Source organism: Oncorhynchus keta, chromosome 15, assembly GCF_023373465.1.
Source record: "Oncorhynchus keta strain PuntledgeMale-10-30-2019 chromosome 15, Oket_V2, whole genome shotgun sequence".
Classification (NCBI taxonomy): domain Eukaryota; kingdom Metazoa; phylum Chordata; class Actinopteri; order Salmoniformes; family Salmonidae; genus Oncorhynchus; species Oncorhynchus keta.
In genome coordinates this window covers 38,574,983-38,594,157 of record NC_068435.1, presented here as the reverse complement: position 1 = coordinate 38,594,157, position 19,175 = coordinate 38,574,983, and the positions used below count along the sequence as shown (strand labels likewise).

Here is a 19,175-nt window from a genome sequence, read left to right as displayed (position 1 = left end):
CCATGCAATCTATGTGAATTTTTAGGCACAATTTCACTCCTGAACTTATTTAGGGTTAACAAAGAGGTTGAATGCTTACAGATTCAAGACATTTCATATTTTCATTTTTAATTCATTTGTAAACATTTCTAAAAACATAATTCCACTTTGACATCATGGGTTATTGTGTGTAGGCCAGTGACACACAATCTCAATTTAATCAATTTAAAATTCAGGCTGAAACACAACAAAATGTGTAAGGTCAAGGGGTGTGAATACTTTCTGAAGGCACTGTACATATTATGCAAATAGTGTGATTCAAAGAAAACCACTTCCTGATTCGAATTCAAATTCCACTTCACACATCATATACAATAGAACCAATCTAGGAAACATCGAGTTCTACATCCAGTAGAACCCATCTTCTTTCCAAAGCCATGAAGAATGAGCAGATCATAGAAATGAACAAATAATCTGAATGAATGAAAGAAATAGTATAATGTCTCTGGAACTGGCTCTGGCAGTCCAGTAGGCTTTGCAGGCATTACACAGTGTGCCACCCCCAGGGGAGCCTCAGTGAGCTGGGTGACTGCCCACACAGAGTCCATGCTGAGCAAGGGTGGCATCACCACAGAACAGGGATGGACGTGCTGTCTCTGGCCAAGAACCATCTCAATTTATACTTGCCTGTGCTAATAGTAGGCTATTTTTATAGCTTATTATAGTAGTGCACACTATCATGGTACCTCGGGCTCCCGACTGGCACAGCGGTCTAAGGCACTGTATCTCAGTGCAAGATGCCACTACAGTCCTTGTTTCGAATCCAGGTTGTATCACACCTGGCCGTGATTGGGAGTTTCATAGGGCAGCGGACAATTAGCCTAGCGTCACACGTGATAGATAAGTAATTAAGGATTAGTTCTTAACTGACATAAAAAATAATTTTAAAAAACCTCTGGAGCACAAGCACACACAAAACAAAGCATGGTTGATGAATATATTCTACTGAAACTGAACTGGTCTGAACGTTTTTATTGGAATCAGAAATGAAAGTTTATTTAAAGCTTGAAGATTATTTGACTGATATTTCATTTGTAAGCTACTGTAAGGGAAATAACGTGCTAGAACCAATGGTCATAAAATGACCACAATTTGCGATTGGGGAATATGGTTTGGAAATTCTAATTGGCGACTTTAGGCAACAAATTGATTTACCAACGATAAAATTGTTGATTTAGGCGGAATCATGTAATTGATTGTACATTTCAAATGTATTTTTTTGTGGTAAGCCTGACTTTCAAAAATGGTCGGCCTAGGGCTACTGTCCAGTTTAAATGCCAACATTGTACTCATATACTCAAGCCAGGCCTACAATTTATGCCATTTTGGCGAAAAAATAATCAAATTCGGATTATTATATAATCGGTCAAATGTGTATAAAAACGTTAGAAGACTATTGTACTACGTTTTTATAGCTCGTTGATGTTATCGCTACAACTGGCGTTAATTATTTTGTAATAACAAGGTTCAGGCTAATGTTATATCAACTTCAAAATATTGTTAGATATATATGTATACAAAAAGTAATACATTTAGCAGTAAAAAAAACAAGCTCTTGAAAATATTTAAGCATCAAAGTCTTAATTTAAACAGTGCTGAAATTGTATTCATTGGCTGGCAAAATTATGCTCCCATAAAGGATCACATTTATTTTAACATTGTCATAATTTGTCACATATTTCAAGAGCAAGTTTGATCAATTGCAAGACACCAAATCTTCATAGTCAATCAAATAGTAGCATGTCAAACAAAACGTCAAACAAACAAAACGAATACGTTTATTAAAAACGAATAATGAGAAGGATGATAGAAATATCTGAGAGCATGGTTATTATTGTCTAAATGACCAAATACATTTCGATTGGTGCAAGAAACAAAAGCTAAATGTAAGGTAATTTATATCATCTTGGCGTTTACTGAAATCACAATTCATATTCCATACCTTAATGTAGTTCTGTAGCCACTGACAATAGCCTGTGTTGACCATACACATACTGTGCGTGAATATATCCTCCCCAGTACTGTTGTCTGACACAAACATCCATCTAATTAGTTAACCTCATTATTATAAGACAGCTCAACACCAAACACTGAGCTTGCACACCTCAATAACCCTCGAACGAGTGTGGCCTATTAGTCTATACGTTGCAGGCTGCTAAAGAAGCCGTGTTTATATTTTAGTCAATTAAAATCCTCGAATAGACGACAGATGTTGTTCTCAGAAATGCAAGTACATCGAATAAAAACACATAGTGCGCATAAGACAGATTCATCATTTGGCCTGGACATGAAAAATGAATCTTCCTCCTTCTAACTGTGTTATTAAATGTTTATCTTAGCCTACATGTGATACAGAAAGCGCACACAGCCACATGAACTGCAGATTTATAAAATACACCCCCCAAAAAATCATCCCATTGGACAAGGGCTCTCCCACTGTTGGAATCCACAGTGCTGGACTCTTCCATCCCTGCATCAGATCCGTTACGTATGAGCTCAATTTCGGTACATCAGGAAGCCAATGGGGAACCTTGTGTGTCTTTGCTTTCCTTGGTGTGTCTAATTAACATAATCACCATAACAACGATAGTAACGGGTCTTTTAACGTGGAGTGATAAGGTGGATTGACTATGCATAAAACATCTTACATCCAATGCAGTATTCTGTGCACAGTGATGGTTCTGTAGGAATATTCACGTACAGTATTGCATATACACTGAACAAAAATATAAATGCAACATGTAAAGTGCTGGTCCCATGTTTCATGAGCTGAAATAAAAGATCCCAGAAATGTTCCATACACACAAAAAGCGTATTTCTCTCAAGTTTATTGCACACATTTGTTTACATTCCTGTTAGTGAGCATTTTTCCTTTGCCAAGATAATCCATCCACCTGACAGGTGTGCCATATCAAGAACCTCATTAAACAGCATGATCATTACCCAGGTGCACCTTGTGCTGGGGACAATAAAAGGCCACTAAAATGTGCAGTTGTCACACAACACAATGCCACAGACGTCTCAAGGTTTATAGGAGCGTGCAATTGGCAAGATGACTGCAGGAATGTCCACCAGATCTGTTGCCAGAGAATTTGTATTTCTCTACCATAATGTCATTTTATAGAATTTGGCAGTATGTCCAACCGGCCTCACAACCAAAGACCACGTGGAACCACGACAGCCCAGGACCTCCACATCCGTCTTCTTCAACAGTGGGATGGCCTGAGACCAGCCACCTGGACAGCTGATTAAACTGTGGGTTTGTAACACCAAAGAATTTCTGCATAAACTGTCAGAAACCATCTCAGGGAAGCTCATCTGCATGCTCGACGGCCTCACCAGGGTCTTGACCTGACTGCAGTTCGGCATAGTAACCAACTTCAGTGGGCAAATGCTCACCTTCGATGGCAACTGGCCCACTGGAGAAGTGTGCTCTTCACGGATGAATACTGACTGGTTTTCTGATCTACACCCCTACCTTTTTAAAAATATATATTTGACCAACAGATGCATATCTGTATTCCCAGGCATGAAATCCATAGATTAGGGCCTAATGAGTTTATTTCAATTCACTGATTTCATTCTAAAAACTGTAGCTGAGTAACATCTTTGAAATTGTTTTATTTTGTGTTTGCATGTCTGTTCAGTGTATAAGTTCTTGCTCCTGATGATAGCCCCTCAAGGGATAAATAAAGTCTTGTTGCCTTGTAGTGTATCATAAACTGTCAGATGCACCTGACAGATTCCGATACAATTCTATCATCTGCTTGTTGTAACCTACCTCTACAGTGCATTTGGAAAGTATTCAGAAAGTATCCAGAGAATCTTGCTTCTCGTGGTCTGAGAGAGTCATTTAGGTGCCTTTTGGTAAACTCCAAGCAGGCTGTCATGTGCCTTTTACTGCAGGCTGTCATGTGCCTTTTACTGCAGGCTGTCATGTGCCTTTTACTGCAGGCTGTCATGTGCCTTTTACTGCAGGCTGTCATGTGCCTTTTACTGCAGGCTGTCATGTGCCTTTTACTGCAGGCTGTCATGTGCCTTTTACTGCAGGCTGTCATGTGCCTTTTACTGCAGGCTGTCATGTGCCTTTTACTGCAGGCTGTCATGTGCCTTTTACTGCAGGCTGTCATGTGCCTTTTACTGCAGGCTGTCATGTGCCTTTTACTGCAGGCTGTCATGTGCCTTTTACTGCAGGCTGTCATGTGCCTTTTACTGCAGGCTGTCATGTGCCTTTTACTGCAGGCTGTCATGGGCCTTTTACTGCAGGCTGTCATGTGCCTTTTACTGCAGGCTGTCATGTGCCTTTTACTGCAGGCTGTCATGTGCCTTTTACTTTTACATTTTTAATACATTTGCAAAAAAAAAACGAAAAACCTGTTTTCACTGTGTCATTATGGGGTTTTTGTGTGTAGATTGATGAGGAAATTGTTTTATTTAATGCATTTCAGAATAAGAATGCCCGAATGCACTGTATATACTGAAACGCATCCTTTAATGACAGGAAATTAATTTATTTTCCTACCTCTTACTCCTATTCAGAGGTGAGTACAGTTGTGGATGCTCCCAATGATTTCTACTGCAGTTGTTTCTATGGGTTTTAGTAAGCCCGGTGCCATGGAATGGTTAAACAGGCAGAATGGTTCAACAGTGTGAGTTATTTGAATAAACGATCATTGTTTTTCCCTGCTACCTGGCACTCCACCAAGTACCTATGGCAACCACATCTTGTATCCCTTTCTTTCCATACCCATCTCCTTTCTCCCCACAACAGCCCACTTCCGTTAAAAAAAAAAAAAAAAAAAAATATATGCCATTTAGCTGACGCTTTTATACACTTACAGTCATGTGTGCATACATTCTACGTTAACGGTTTTAAAACTGAGCCATTAACGGTTTTAAACGCATGTAAATTGTAAAGTCTTTTTCGTTACTTGTCAGACCAGCTGTCACCATTGGTGTCCGCTAATGGGGATCCTAATAAATCAAATCTTCTGTTAGGATGACGGGTGCTCAATGGAGACTTCAGATTGGTTGGAGGCCAAGGTGGCCCACCACCCACCACTCACCACTCACTATTTATGTATTTTATTTAACCAGGCAAGTCAGCTAAGAACAAATTCTTATTTTCAACGATGGCCTAGGAACAGTGGGTTAACTGCCTTGTTCAGGGGCAGAACGACAGACTTTTACTTTGTCAGCTCGGGGATTCGATCTTGCAACCTTTTGGTTACTTGTCCAAAGCTCTAACCACTAGGATACCTGCCGCCCCACTATTAAGTTCAAGAGGATGGAACAGGTGTCTCAGTCTAATGTGGCTTCGTCGCCTTGTCTCATCTGCACTGATGTGAAACAGGAGAAATCTGGTGTCGGCCGCATCGACCATATTGCCTTCACCTTTACACAACACAAATTCAGGTTGTGTTTTGACCCGGAATCAAGGCTGATGTTTACTAAACTAAAATGACACAACATCCATTCATATGACACAGTGCACGGTATGGGTTTGAATTAAGAAATTATGACATTAAGACATGATTGGTCAATACTCTCAAAACACCCTCCTCTCTGTGATCATCTCCAATATTACTTGAAAGGGACTGGGTGGGTTTTCACCACACGAGTACACCTTTCAGAATCCTTCTATAGAAGGAGAGGCTACTTGAGACTATAAGGACCCAGGTGTGATTGGTGGTAGTGAGTTAAGGCAGGGCAGGACCAAGGAAGCACAAGGCCATCACCATACTAAAACATATTTGCTATAATGGTGTTGCACTGCCATCTACAGAAGGTTCCATTCTGAACTTGATTGCTCTGGGTATGATGAAACCAAGATTCAGGATTCCACCAGTTTAGCAGTCATATAGCGCTCTCTTGTGGCCACCACAGTTTGTCTTTCTTGCAGTTTAAAATGATGTACATGATGTTCAGATCATTTTAATGTCACCTTTTTTCAATAATAAATTAGATAGATTTTTTTTTGCATTTGCTTAGTAAATCAGGTGGCTGAGATTATTTAATTTTGACTCTGGTGGGGGATCAGTTTTTCCTTCCCATCCATTTGATTTTTAGAATTGGAAAAATGAATCCCACTGACACGGTACAACGGTAAGAGAAATAGAAGACAGCTGTAGCTTTAGGGTGTATGACAACAGCTTTATTTCAGAGATTTCACAATTCTCTTCAGAAGAACACCGTCAATCAAGACTGTACACAGATTCCATGTATCTAAACCCACCCCTAACCCAGTCAAACCCTCCCCTACCACAGACGACATTGAGCCAATCGTGCACAGCCCTATGGGACTCCCGGTCACAGCCAGATGTGATACAGCCTGGATTCGAACCAGGGATTGTAGTGACACCTATAGCACTGAGATGCAGTGCCTTAGACTGCTTCGCCACTCGGGAGCCCCATATGAAAAACAGAGGCCAGGCTAGAAAATGGAAGCAATCAACAAAAGGTTAGTGAAGTATTATACGTTTACCAAACATAGTAAAAAAGTTACTATTCCTCTCTAGGCACTTCAGATAATGAGTCGCAAGAGCAATTGGACTTAGTCACGTCACATTTGCAACCAAGCACTCTTTATTTTTTATTTATTTTATTTCACCTTTATTTAACCAGGTAGGCCAGTTGAGAACAAGTTCATTTACAACTGCGACCTGGCCAAGATAAAGCAAAGCACTGTGACAAAAACAACAGAGTTACACAAGCAAACATACAGTCAATAACACAATAGAAAAATATATGTACAGTGTGTGCAAATGTAGAAGAGAAGGGAGGTAAGGCAATAAATAGGCCATAGAGGTGAAATAATTACAATTTAGCATTAACACTGGAGTGATAGATGTGCAGATGATGATGTGCAAGTAGAGATACTGGGGTGCAAAAGAGCAAGAGGGTAAATAATAATATGGGGATGAGGTAGTTGGGTGTGCTATTTACAGATGGCTGTGTACAGGTACAGTGATCGGAAAGCTGCTCTGACAGCTGATGCTTAAAACTAGTGAGGGAGATATAAGTCTCCAGCTTCAGTGATTTTTACAATTCGTTCCAGTCATTGGCAGCAGAGAACTGGAAGGAAAGGCGGCCAAAGTAAGTGTTGGCTTTGGGGATGACCAGTGAAAATATACCCGCTGGAGCGCCTATGGGTGGGTGTTGGCGGCTTTTGTGGAGCAATGGGTAACAATGCTTCGTGGGTGACTGTTGTTGATGTGTGCAGAGGGTCCCTGGTTCGTGCCCGGGTATGGGCGAGGGGACGGTCTAAAGTTATACTGTTACACTCTGACTAGTTCACTCAAGGACATTCACCTTGTTGTCCTTCAGCCACCGTACTGTTGCTTTGGCTCATTGTCATGTTGAAGCGTGAACCATCTTCCCATTTTCAACTTCCTGGCAGAGGGCTGCAGGTTCTCCTCAAGAATCTATCTCCAGTGCAAGCGCTCCAGTCCCTGCTGACGAGAAACGCCTCAACAACAGGATGCTGCCACCGCCGTGCTTTACTGTAGGCATGGTGTTCTTTGGGTGGAAAGATGTATTGGGTTTTCGCCAGACATATCGTTTTGGATTTAGTCCAAAAAGTTCAATTTTGGTCTCATCTGACCACAGCACCTTTTGCCACTTGGCCTCGGAATCTACAATGTGCTTTTTGGCAAAGCTCAAACAAGACATTATGTGGCCTTTTTTGAGGAGTGCTTTTTTCTTGCCACCCTCCCATAGACCCCAGATTTGTGGAGAGCTTGTGATATTGTGGTCACATACACACATTGACCAGTCTTTGCCATAAAGTCTGGAAGCTCCTTCAAAGTCACCTTCGTCTTCCTGGTAGTCTCCTTGCCCGGTCATCCAGTTTGGAGGAACACACTGATCTATACAGGGTCTGAGTGGTGCCATGCACCTTCCATTTCTTAATAATGGTCCTAACAGTGATCCAGTTTGGAGGAACACACTGATCTATACAGGGTCTGAGTGGTGCCATGCACCTTCCATTTCTTAATAATGGTCCTAACAGTCATCCAGTTTGGAGGAACACACTGATCTATACAGGGTCTGAGTGGTGCCATGCACCTTCCATTTCTTAATAATGGTCCTAACAGTCATCCAGTTTGGAGGAACACACTGATCTATACAGGGTCTGAGTGGTGCCATGCACCTTCCATTTCTTAATAATGGTCCTAACAGTGATCCAGTCTGGAGGAACACACTGATCTATACAGGGTCTGAGTGGTGCCATGCACCTTCCATTTCTTAATAATGGTCCTAACAGTCATCCAGTTTGGAGGAACACACTGATCTATACAGGGTCTGAGTGGTGCCATGCACCTTCCATTTCTTAATAATGTTCCTAACAGTGATCCGGTTTGGAGGAACACACTGATCTATACAGGGTCTGAGTGGTGCCATGCACCTTCCATTTCTTAATAATGGTCCTAACAGTCATCCAGTTTGGAGGAACACACTGATCTATACAGGGTCTGAGTGGTGCCATGCACCTTCCATTTCTTAATAATGGTCCTAACAGTGATCCAGTTTGGAGGAACACACTGATCTATACAGGGTCTGAGTGGTGCCATGCACCTTCCATTTCTTAATAATGGTCCTAACAGTGATCCAGTTTGGAGGAACACACTGATCTATACAGGGTCTGAGTGGTGCCATGCACCTTCCATTTCTTAATAATGTTCCTAACAGTGATCCAGTTTGGAGGAACACACTGATCTATACAGGGTCTGAGTGGTGCCATGCACCTTCCATTTCTTAATAATGGTCCTAACAGTGATCCAGTTTGGAGGAACACACTGATCTATACAGGGTCTGGGTGGTGCCATGCACCTTCCATTTCTTAATAATGGTCCTAACAGTGATCCAGTTTGGAGGAACACACTGATCTATACAGGGTCTGGGTGGTGCCATGCACCTTCCATTTCTTAATAATGGTCCTAACAGTGATCCAGTTTGGAGGAACACACTGATCTATACAGGGTCTGGGTGGTGCCATGCACCTTCCATTTCTTAATAATGGTCCTAACAGTGATCCGAGGGACAAAGCCTTTGAAATCTTTTCACATCCATCACCTGACTTGTGCCTTTCCACAACTTTATCTCATAGATCTTTTGAAAGTACCTTTCCGCCCATAGTGGATTCTTTGCTTTGAATTGCACTACTGAGCAGTGGAGTCCTCTATGAACTACTGCTTTTATTCTGAACTAATCAAAGTCACTACAATTGATTACAGAAGCAAGAAAGTCCTCTAACGGTAGCTATCCCCATTCCGTACACATTTGTACAACTGCAGCAATGGAAACTAAAAATGGGACTGTAGCGACTGTGTTGGCATCAACATCCGGGGTGTGAGCTGTTTATATTCAAACGTTGATTGACATGGTAACTGCCAATAGTATTGGAGAAAAGTTTTTATTTTTTATTTACCCCTGACACTGTACGTTAAATGGTGACGTGTCACTACGTAATGTACGGCATGCATTATTACCCTCATTGTGTCACGCAGATTAAAAACAAGAAATGATCAATGGTGAGTGTAATGGGGAGCGTAAAGTGAATTCCTCGTGAGTTCATCGTAATCACTGCGAGCCACCATGACTCAAAGGTCGTGACAGCCGTTAAATTAAGTTGAATGAAGAACTTTAGCGCAGCCCCAAAAACCTGACTCAAATTCGACACAAGCCTTCAAATAGGTATGTAATGAGACATTATATAACCTCTTTATAGAGTTTTATTTACATTTTAGAGGTGATAAGTTGGACAAATTGGGTGTAAAAAGCTGTTTCCCCACACAACGTATCTCCCTTGTTAGGTTCTTATTTAAATAACTCACGGACACTAGAGAAGCACACAGCTGTATCCAGACAAAAGACATGGCTTCCCCCGTGGTGGTATTCATAACCCACTTTGGGTGGATTCTCCTCCTTAACGCTAAACATTGCATCCTTCTTGCTAAGCAGGGAACTAAGTGATACGTGGTGGTATTCATACCCCACTTTGGGTCGATTCTCCTCCCTAACTCTAAACATTGCATCCTTCTTGCTAAGCAGGGAACTAAGTGATACGTGGTGGTATTCATAACCCACTTTGGGTGGATTCTCCTCCTTATCTCTAAACATGGCATCCTTCTTGCTAAGCAGGGAACTAAGTGATACGTGGTGGTATTCATAACCCACTTTGGGTGGATTCTCCTCCTTATCTCTAAACATTGCATCCTTCTTGCTAAGCAGGGAACTAAGTGATACGTGGTGGTATTCATACCCCACTTTGGGTGGATTCTCCTCATCTCTAAACATTGCATCCTTCTTGCTAAGCAGGGAACTAAGTGATACGTGGTGGTATTCATAACCCACTTTGGGTGGATTCTCCTCCTTATCTCTAAACATTGCATCCTTCTTGCTAAGCAGGGAACTAAGTGATATGTGGTGGTATTCATAACCCACTTTGGGTGGATTCTCCTCCTTAACGCTAAACATTGCATCCTTCTTGCTAAGCAGGGAACTAAGTGATACGTGGTGGTATTCATACCCCACTTTGGGTGGATTCTCCTCCTTATCTCTAAACATTGCATCCTTCTTGCTAAGCAGGGAACTAAGTGATACATGGTGGTATTCATACCCCACTTTGGGTGGATTCTCCTCCTTATCTCTAAACATTGCATCCTTCTTGCTAAGCAGGGAACATGATGTGGTGGTATTCATCCCACTTTGGGTGGATTCTCCTCCTTATCTCTAAACATCACATCCTTCTTGCTAAGCAGGGAACTAAGTGATACGTGGTGGTATTCATACCCCACTTTGGGTGGATTCTCCTCATCTCTAAACATTGCATCCTTCTTGCTAAGCAGGGAACTAAGTGATACGTGGTGGTATTCATAACCCACTTTGGGTGGATTCTCCTCCTTATCTCTAAACATTGCATCCTTCTTGCTAAGCAGGGAACTAAGGGTGATTCTCCTCCTTATCGCTAAACATTGCACGTGGTGGTATTCATAACCCCACTTTGGGTGGCATTCTCCTCCTTATCTCTAAACATTGCATCCTTCTTGCTAAGCAGGGAACTAAGTGATACGTGGTGGTATTCATAACCCACTTTGGTATTCTCCTCCTATCTCTAAACATTGCATCCTTTTGCTAAGGGGAACTAAGTGATTGGTGGTATTCATAACCCACTTTGGGTGGATTCTCCTCCTTATCTCTAAACATTGCATCCTTCTTGCTAAGCAGGGAACTAAGTGATACATGGTGGTATTCATAACCCACTTTGGGTGGATTCTCCTCCTTATCTCTAAACATCACATCCTTCTTGCTAAGCAGGGAACTAAGTGATACGTGGTGGTATTCATAACCCACTTTGGGTGGATTCTCCTCCTTATCTCTAAACATCACATCCTTCTTGCTAAGCAGGGAACTAAGTGATACGTGGTGGTATTCATACCCCACTTTGGGTGGATTCTCCTCCTTATCTCTAAACATTGCATCCTTCTTGCTAAGCAGGGAACTAAGTGATACGTGGTGGTATTCATAACCCACTTTGGGTGGATTCTCCTCCTTATCTCTAAACATCACATCCTTCTTGCTAAGCAGGGAACTAAGTGATACATGGTGGTATTCATAACCCACTTTGGGTGGATTCTCCTCCTTATCTCTAAACATCACATCCTTCTTGCTAAGCAGGGAACTAAGTGATACGTGGGTGGTGGTATTCATAAACCCACTTTGTGGTGGTATTCTCCCACTTTGGGTGGATTCTCCTCCTTATCTCTAAACATCACATCCTTCTTGCTAAGCAGGGAACTAAGTGATCATTGCATCCTTCTTGCTAAGCAGGGAACTAAGTGATACGTGGTGGTATTCATAACCCACTTTGGGTGGATTCTCCTCCTTATCTCTAAACATTGCATCCTTCTTGCTAAGCAGGGAACTAAGTGATACGTGGTGGTATTCATACCCCACTTTGGGTCAATTCTCCTCCTTATCTCTAAACATCACATCCTTCTTGCTAAGCAGGGAACTAAGTGATACGTGGTGGTATTCATACCCCACTTTGGGTCGATTCTCCTCCTTAACTCTAAACATCACATCCTTCTTGCTAAGCAGGGAACTAAGTGATATGAGCCTTCAACGGTTTCTCCCCTTGTCAGTACTGTCACATGCAATTGTTTTCCCTGCACTCAGCACATTCCAAGCTTAGTTGTCTTACTACAGAGAACAATTAACTTCTGACTTCTTTATATACTATGTGATCTATCATGTCTTTAATATCTCAATGTTCAAAGTTACCAAGAATCCAACTGAATCACTCAGTAGCTTTCGCTTCCCCACCCACCATTTAAAAGACCCAGCGGAGCTCCATTTCTGCCGTCAACCATGCAGAGACGGGCAGCATGCAGGTCTTGTGCTTTACAATGGTATTCACATTACAGTTGACCTGGAAGTATTACGTTTTTGGGGTGCTAAAAGAAAGGTCAAATGTACGGAAGAGTGTACAAAAGCTTGTTAGCTACCGTTATATTGTTTTGCCTCGATTGGTCAAAGGTAATGCAACAGCAGGGGAGTGCCAGTGCTTTTCAAATGGCAATGCTTTCTCCACACTATAGTCCTCAAGAACATACTCAAGAAAACACCCTCGGGGATCAAAATCGGAGCATGAGAATGTGGAGCAAAGTAGTATGTATATTAAGAAACACAGAGACAGAGATACAGGGTAGGGTGATAGAGGGACAGGATTCATGTCAGAATGATAGTAGGCTACCTTACATGTAAATATACAGTAGCCAGGCACTAGAAAAGACAAGCTAAATCAGCTGAGAAAGTACAGTACCTGCATGCATTTTCTTGAGTGTCTTGTAGGTGAAGAAGCTGAGTCCAGCGTCGGGCACCACTCCGAGTGTGGTGGGGGTAAAACCACGGTACAGTGTGTACGGTACAGTGTGGTGGGGTAAAACCACGGTACAGTGTGGTGGGGTAAAACCACGGTATAGTGTGGTGGGGGTAAAACCACGGTACAGTGTGGTGGGGGTAAAACCACGGTACAGTGTGGTGGGGTAAAACCACGGTACAGTGTGGTGGGGGTAAAACCACGGTACAGTGTGGTGGGGTAAAACCACGGTACAGTGTGGTGGGGGTAAAACCACGGTAAAAAACCACGGTACAGTGTGGTGGGGGTAAAACCACGGTACAGTGTGGTGGGGGTAAAACCACGGTACAGTGTGGTGGGGGTAAAACCACGGTACAGTGTGGTGGGGGTAAAACCACGGTACAGTGTGGTGGGGGTAAAACCACGGTACAGTGTGGTGGGGGTAAAACCACGGTACAGTGTGGTGGGGGTAAAACCCCGGTACAGTGTGGTGGGGTAAAACCACGGTACAGTGTGGTGGGGGTAAAACCCCGGTACAGTGTGGTGGGGGTAAAACCACGGTACAGTGTGGTGGGGGTAAAACCACGGTACAGCGTCTTCAAACCCTCCTCACGAGAGATCCACACAAACACATGCATGATGTGTGAGTTATTCCCGCACCACAAACAGACTGTGTGTGTGTGCTCTCAGGGGGTAGATATCTTACATCTCCTTGGGCGTGACGGCCACCCTGGCTCGTACCATATCCAGTGGGTAGGTGAGCATGGCAGCTGTGGTACCCGCCATGGAGCCCACAAGTAACCTTGGCACAGGCGGCAGGGCTCTGGAACACAGTACACATATTACATGATAAGGGGGACTTCCAATGTGTTCCACAGGGCCTCGGAGGACCCTAATCTCAATCATCAATCACATGCATTTTATACAGCCCTTCTTACATCAGCAGTTGTCAAAGTGCTTTACGGATACCCAGCCTAAAACCCCAAAGAGCAGGCAATGCAGATGTAGAAGCACAGTGGATGGGACAAACTCTCTAAAAGGCAGGAACCTAGGAAAAAACCTAGGCTCTGGACTAGATGAGTTACGATATGGATGGATACTCGCTTGCCCTGGAAGCCGCATCCTCCCACTAGTCTATTGTACTGGTCATGGGCACAGAACTGGATAGCAGGGTAGGGGATGACCCGTACCATGGTGGCAGAGTTGCCCCTCTACAGGCTGAGGAAGCCATCCTCCCACTAGTCTCTTGTACTGGTCATGGGCACAGAACTGGATAGCAGGGTAGGGGATGACCCGTACCATGGTGGCAGAGTTGCCCCTCCACATGCTGAGGAAGCCATCCTCCCACTAGTCTCTTGTACTGGTCATGGGCACAGGAGGCCATCCTCCAGGTAGGTCTGGTAGATCAACCTGTACGCCTCCATGAGGTAGTGCATATATCATGGGGTTAATAGTCATCATCATCACAAACGTGAATCATCATTCACTTATTAATAAGGGAGCAGGTGAATACAACACACACATATAAAGTGAATCAATTGAGTGCTCTACGATAATGATGGCTGGTCGACGAATCACCCTCTGATGATTCGCTGAGAGCCTCGAGACAAAAGTATTCCAGCCTACTATGTACCTTCCTGGGGTTACTGAATTACTACTGATGCAACAAAGCTGAAGCCGCTGCATCCGTTGCTTAATCAGGACAAAACATGGAAATGGACAGAACAATACGAGGAAGCATTCGTGAAAACCATGGAAACACTCATGAGATCTGAAGCAGACCCACTTCAAGCCATCATCGCCCATCCTACTAGCTTGTGATGCTAATCCCTATGGTGTGGGAGCAGTGGTGTCCTATAAGATAATTACTTTACTATCCCCGTGGAGGAAGTTTTGGTTGTGGCTCTGTGCACACATAACACATAATCGAAGATAGACAAAGGACAGAGACAAATACAAGCAATTTGTGAGCGATCAATGGTTCATCTGTACACTATTCACAAAACAACACTATCAACTAGACTGTTAGCTGCAAGCTATATCATGCCTTCCGGTGAAGAGAAGCTGATCGCGTCAAGGACATTGACCAAAGAGGAAAGGAAAACACACACAGATACAACGAGAAGCCTTTGCCATTGTTTTTGGAGTGTGCAAGTTTCACGAGTATCTGAATGAAAATAAATCCACCCTGCTTACAGATCATCTGCTGACGAGCATCTTCGGACCGCACACTCAGATTCCTTCACTTGCTGACAGCAGAAAGTTGGAGGAGGGCTTTGTTGTTGTCAGTACACCCCTACGACACCAAGCACCGCAAGTCTGAACTGCACTGCAACACAGATGGACTTTCCAGGTTACCACCGCCTGTGGTCAAGCCAAGGTCACTCCAAGTGGACAATCGACTCTTTAGCGACAACGGACCGCAACTAGAGAAATGGCCACGTCCCTACAGGTGAATGGTGTACAGAACATTAGGTCCAGACCGTATCATCCATCTACCAACGGGCTGGCGGAGAGGTTCGTACAGACCATGAAACTGGTCTTAAAAGCGCCTCCAGTTCAAAGGACACTGCACCAATGCTTGAACAGCTTCCTGCTATCCTACAGGAACACGCTGCATGCAGCCACCAAATCTTCGCCTGTGTCGCTACTCATGAAGAGAGAGCTACGTACAAGCTTCAACCTATTCAAGCCTCGCAAAGAAGGCAGTACAACATCAACAGAAGAGTCACGCCAAACGTTGTGAACTGCGAGCCAAACACAGGATCTTTTGATCCTGGAGGAACAGTCTCAGCTAGGAACTACCTCAACGGACCAAGCTGGGTTCCTGCTAGACTGGTCCTGTGTCCTACATTGTTTAGACAACAGAGGACGTCACATATGGAAAAGGTAAACAGATCAGTTACTGTTGAATAAACCCACAACGACAGAACCACCAGTTGTGAGTGGTCCAGAACTGTCACTGGATGACATTCTGACCAAGCAGTTGTCGTGTCTTTACTATCATTAAACTGAAGACTTGTGGTTTTTATCAAAGATTCTCTGTAATTAGTATTACGTGATTAGACTGATTAATCATGTAACCGTAATTAACTAGGAAGTCGGGGCACCGAGGAAAAATATTCAGATTACAAGGTTATAATTTCCTAATATAACCTTTCAGACATTTTAATATCTGATCCATAGTCTTCTGATGAATGAATTATTTACTTTACCTCACGTTAGTCTCATTCCAAATGTCGTAAATTGTTCGTTATCTGCACAAACCCAGTCTTCACTATGACTCCAAACTCTAATCCCCTTTTTGAGGTTTCCTTCATTAAAGAGTCCAAAATCATATTACACAATTTTACAAACAGTATCATACTCGCTCATTCATCTTATACAACAATTAGATGTAAACCTCATATCTGAGGCTATTATATAAACAGCGTTATGGTAATGTGGCCACACCGTCTCCCATGAGCTTCCCAAGTCGTGACAAACGGACCAGTTCGTAGCTGGATTCTTCACTGATCTTTTATACTTTCTCCGGAACATGAAATTTGTTCGTACCTCAAGTTCTGTGAGGTGGAAGGAATTGCTTTGTTCTCTATGAAAATGTACTCTGCCTCTTATACTATGTGGCCATGTGGCAGGGTCTTCTCAGGAATTTACGACCTCTCTGACCACAGCAACCTAGTTGAAGGAGGCAAGGGGGAGGCAGGGAGAGGGGGATGGGGCTTGCTATACCCAAAGAGGCCAACGTCATGACACAGTCATCACCTAGGGGCTCACGGTCACATTCTAAGGACAGTGACTCAGCTGCACCCACACAAATGTGTGACCAGACTATGATACAGGCTACTCACATGCCTACGTCTGTGTCAACCTCACAGTTGACAGACATTGTTATTGCCGTTACCCTACGAGAGATAGGCGGGCACATCTAAATGCTTGGACTTAATCTTGTGACAGTTCATGTAGGAGAGGAGGAGTTGTTGTGCATTAGGTTTGTACCATTTGCACCTCCAATCTTACCGTAGTTGTATACGCAGAGCATCATGGGTAAAGTGTGTTGAGATGAGCATGTTCAGATAAATAGTTAAACTAATTCCTGTCTCTGGTCATTATTGAATTGCTATAAAGACGTGGTTATGAAACCGACAAGACACAACATACGGGAATGCATAACACCAGGTTACACACCTGTCACGAGAATTATGTTCTCAATGTTCATAAACCCAATTCAATGAACTACTCAGCCTGAAACCCAGAATTTGTAGGAAACTGGTTGAAATGAATCAGATGGAGGCCAAGCTACAATAGTCAGAATTTGTAGGAAACTGCTTGAAATTAAATCAGACGGAGGCCAAGCTACAATAGTCAGAAAATGTATTTACGGGAGCGTGCTGCTCTATTGTACAAAACAATTCATTTTATACTGGCTTCTCAAGCACACACATTCACACTAACGTACGCACACACATTCACACTAACGTACTCACACACATTCACACTAACGTACTCACACACATTCACACTAACATACGCACACGCATTCACACTAACATACACACACATTCACACTAACAACCATACGCACACACATTCACACTAACATACACACACAATGTCCTGCTACCCAGCCGACAAAGATTAGGGGAATCTGTGAGACTTACTCCCCCTCCTCCCTCAAGATAGGGAGACCCTGGGAAGTACTCTGTGGCCCCAGCCAAGGTCGGCACTGACTCTTGCTCAGACAGTCTGTCTGTTATTCAAATAAGGTTTATAGACATATTGTACAGACTATGGTCATACATAATTCTAATCTATTTCATCCTCATACGATTATACGGCTTCAGGGTGGATTATTCTAGTCATTCATATAAATTCCATCAAAAACACCCTATAGTGAATGCAGTGGAGGCTGGTGGGAGGAGCTAGAGGAGGACGGGCTCATCATAATGGGTGTAATCGAACGGAACGGAGTCAAACATGTGGTTTCTACATTTGACACCGTCCATTAATTCAATTTCATCAGTGACAATGAGCCCGCCCTCCTATAGCTCCTCCCATTCAGAATGATTAGCTAAGTGAAGCATTACATATTCCAGCAGCAAAGGATTAGCTCGCTAGGATTCCTGTATTCAATTTACCTTTTAAATTATAAATGTAATAACATGTATATAAGGAAACTATGTCAATGTGTTACTATTCCCTCTGCTAAAATGTACTGGAATGCAGCCCTTGGACAAGTAAACTGGAACAAAGTCTCGTTGTTGTCTGGTAAATATCGTACATCTAATAAGGTGAGAGAAGTATCATACAAACTCACTCATAGAATCTACCCTGTAAAGACCTTTATTATACACAGATTTAAAATAGCTATTGATAACAAATGTGTATTTTGTGGTTGTGACCCAGAAACTCTTGATCATTTATTTTGGGACTGTTTTTATGTCAGAAGATTTTATTTGAAAAGAAACGACTATATAATGTTAATCTGAGAGACTCTGATATTATATTTTATTTTGAACCAAATGATATGGACCCTGATTTAACTTTCATTTATTACAAAAATACCTGCTACAAAAATAAATATCAAAGCAGTTTTGACAGTATTGAGTCAAGCCGCAGCTTTATGGTTTCAGAAAATATTGTGTCACAGTGCTGTGGGATACCTGTACAGGCTTCATACATTTCCTTTGGATCAGGGGTCAAACTCATTCCATGGAGGGCATGTGCCGGGTTCCAATCAACTGGGAACTCGGACAAAACAAGCTCCAACTGGGGAAAAAAAATAGATTTGAATGGTCATCCAACTCCACAAATTTCTTCTTTCTCCGACCTGAAGATCACTGACGTCATAATTTGACCTTGTATTTTTCTGAGTTCCCAGTTGTTTTGAACACAGCAATAGTGCCTACAGGTTTTTGTTTTTTCCTTTGAAGTAAAGCTTAAACAACAAGGTGAGGGGAGTTATTTACTCATTCGTTACCTTGATTTACCAATCAAGTACAGGGGAGGAGCGAAAACCTGCAGACATTCAGCACTCCGATTAAATCATTTTGACACGTGCCTTGGATGGTAAGATGAAACGGCTCAACATCATCATCTGCCAGCCTTTGGGCTACTAGCTAGCAAGCTGGTTGATAATCAAATAAACTTTTACACAAGCGTTGATCTCTTACCTTGTCAATATCATCATCTGCCAGCCTTTGGGCTACTAGCTAGCTAGCTGGTTGATAATCAAATAAACTTTTACACAAGGGTTGATCTCTTACCTTGTCGA

The 19,175-nt window shown here is 42.8% G+C and overlaps 1 long non-coding RNA gene across 2 annotated transcripts; it reads right to left on the bottom strand.

Moving 5' to 3' along the window:
• Positions 1-6,322: 6,322 nt before the first annotated feature.
• Positions 6,323-9,301, bottom strand: LOC127907712 (uncharacterized). 2 transcript variants are annotated; one of them, XR_008065464.1, is made up of 3 exons: positions 8,447-9,301; positions 8,277-8,361; positions 6,323-8,191 (listed from the first exon to the last, which is right to left on the bottom strand). It is a non-coding gene; the product is annotated as an uncharacterized LOC127907712 (long non-coding RNA). The 2 variants fall into 2 exon arrangements; XR_008065465.1 differs by having other exon boundaries at positions 8,277-8,446; positions 8,532-9,301.
• Positions 9,302-19,175: the final 9,874 nt, after the last annotated feature.